The following is a 2,681-nucleotide window of genomic DNA, read 5'->3' as shown; positions in this document are numbered from 1 at the left end:
TAGTAATCGTTGCCAATTAAGACGTGTTCAACTTGGAAAATTGTAAAACAGCACATTTGTAAAAGAGGTTGGTTTCAGTGGGATAAATTGCCAGTGGGTTTGAGGGAGGTTCGGTTTCCTTATGGCCAATCAGATCTGCTGCTTTCCTTCCCTTCAATATCACAGCGTCAAGGCCATATGCAAACTGGCCAATCAGAACTGCTGCTTCCCTTCCCTTTAATATCACTGGGTCAAGGCCATACGCAAACTGGCCAATCAGATCTGCTGCTTCCCTTCTCTTTAAAATCAATGCGCCAAAGCCATATGCACACTGGCCAATCAGATCTGCTGCTTTCCTTCTCTTTAATATCACTGCGTACAGGCCATACGCAAACTGGCCAATCAGATCTGCTGCTCTCCTTCTCTGTAATAGCACTGTCTATCTCTCTAATGACACACTTGGCTGGCACCTTATGGCACCTAAATCAAGTTTCCCCACGCATTTTCACCCCATTTCTGCTATACCTTTCAGTAGTAAAACTTGCTTATAAACTGTTCATTTTTTGTGCTTACCAGACTTCTAAAATGATGTCATACATGTTCTCCATCATGATTATGTTTCATCTTGTGATACACTTGTGATGCTTTGCAGCCAATGGGACAATCCCAGTCAACCGAACCTGTAACAAAGCCAAAGTAGCATATGCAGTTAGGTCTTATCGATATCAAGCTCTGATACAGAAAAGGCAATGCATTACACCAGTGTGAATCATTTTACATTCATAGACAACCTAAATATGATCCAAATTAGACAACATAATATTCTAGATAGTCTTATATGCACTACAGCTAAATACAATCTGGAAAAATAAAGTGTTTGATGTAAAGAATGAAGTGGTAGTGAAACACAAGTTGCACCCAAAAAAGACATTATGCATGCAAAGGATGAAACACTCATGATCATTTGGTATTCTAGCAGAAACAGTGCAGTTTATTACCAGCACCCACTTATTATGGTTACACAGTAGGCGTGCTCAGATGTCTGGAACAGAAAACACACACACACACACAGAGTAGATTTGCAAATCATGTTGAAACAGTTTGTTATTGGTTACTTAAAAATAAGGTCTATGCCTGCAAAATGAGAGTGACTTTAAAAATAATGTAATGGTGTAACTAAGAAAAATTCAGTTCTGTCTATGCATATATTTAAAAGCACAAGTGTAGAGATTGTCCCTCTCGCCCTCTCTCAGCAAAGAGATGTGTGTGACCACCTGTCTGTCCCAGTATATTCACCTCTGTGTCACAGTGCTGGGGGAAAACATTGTCTCAGGAGGCAAACGGGTGAGACTGGACACTGGGAAACTTCTGGTTTACCGCCTTTGACTCCAGTCTGCTAGAACTAAACACAAACCTCAAGTTCACAAAATAAGAATTTCCGATAACACCCAAATAAAAGCCACAGTTATCAAAAGGAATCTGGAATTAGGAAAAATTATTATTATTATTATTTTGGCTCCTGGTTTCCTGGAACTAGCAGGTTGCAAAAACAAACTGCCAGAGCAGCCATGTTACAAACCTCTCAGGGCCCAGAAACAGGCTCGTCTAGAGACCCTTAACCCTGAGCAATGGGCAGCAGCAGTGATGATTGCCAATTAGCCGCAGCTGCTACCCTACCTTTGAGTGGGGCCGGTGCTGTCCCTGGTCCTGCAGCTCTCCTGTGAGTGGGGCCGGTGCTGTCCCTGATCCTGCAGCTGTCCTGTGAGTGGGGCCGGTGCTGTCCCTGGTCCTGCAGCTCTCCTGTGAGTGGGGCCAGCGCTGTCCCTTGTCCTGCAGCTCTCCTGTGAGTGGGGCCAGCGCTGTCCCTGGTCCTGCAGCTCTCCTGTGAGTGGGGCCAGCGCTGTCCCTGGTCCTGCAGCTCTCCTGTGAGTGGGGCCAGCGCTGTCCCTGGTCCTGCAGCTCTCCTGTGAGTGGGGCTGGTGCTGTCCCTGGTCCTGCAGCTCTCCTGTGAGTGGGGTTGGTGCTGTCCCTGGTCCTGCAGCTCTCCTGTGAGTGGGGCCAGCCCTGTCCCTGGTCCTGCAGCTCTCCTGTGAGTGGGGCCAGCCCTGTCCCTGGTCCTGCAGCTCTCCCCGGTATCTGAAACACCTGACATAACCTGTGTCACCCAATCCACGTTGATGCAAACAGTCTTACTCCAAACCACTAAACTACCAATCTGGGAAGAGTCAATAGATATTCTGTTTGCACAGGATGAAATGAGCAATTCCACTGGCACCTAGGAACATTTGGAGTACCATCGGCATAAAAACAGGGCTCAATAAGTTATTGAAACACAAGTCTCAGCATGACACTTTACAAGCATCCCCTCTGTTCTCTTTCATTTTTCTCCAAAATGGTGCAATGCCAGAAGCTGGCCTAATGGCAGTTGTCGGGGCTTGTTGCCCTTGATGCTCAGTCACTACCTCTGGGGGGCGCTATCAGAAGAAGCGATGTGAGCATTAGCACACCATTAATGGACAAAATCAGTGAAACAAAAGAATCAAAACTGGTATAATTTGAAGGATATTAAAAGAGAATAAACAGAATAGTAATGTCACCTGTCATTGTGTATTTATCTAACCATGTTTAATCTATTATTTGGGTTATCATAATATCAAGGTTATCATAACATTTTTATTTGCAGTATCATGTCAGTAGCCAGG

The 2,681-nt window shown here is 45.1% G+C and overlaps 1 long non-coding RNA gene across 1 annotated transcript; it reads right to left on the bottom strand.

The window, feature by feature from the left end:
- Nucleotides 1–557: 557 nt before the first annotated feature.
- On the bottom strand, nucleotides 558–1,826 carry LOC118210551. The gene is made up of 3 exons (XR_004761875.1): nucleotides 1,657–1,826; nucleotides 1,276–1,381; nucleotides 558–659 (listed from the first exon to the last, which is right to left on the bottom strand). It is a non-coding gene; the product is annotated as an uncharacterized LOC118210551 (long non-coding RNA).
- Nucleotides 1,827–2,681: the final 855 nt, after the last annotated feature.

The sequence above is a fragment of the Anguilla anguilla genome, chromosome 13, assembly GCF_013347855.1.
Source record: "Anguilla anguilla isolate fAngAng1 chromosome 13, fAngAng1.pri, whole genome shotgun sequence".
Taxonomy (NCBI): Eukaryota; Metazoa; Chordata; class Actinopteri; order Anguilliformes; family Anguillidae; genus Anguilla; species Anguilla anguilla.
The sequence above is the reverse complement of the archived record's forward strand: the minus strand, read 5'-3'. Positions and strand labels throughout refer to the sequence as shown.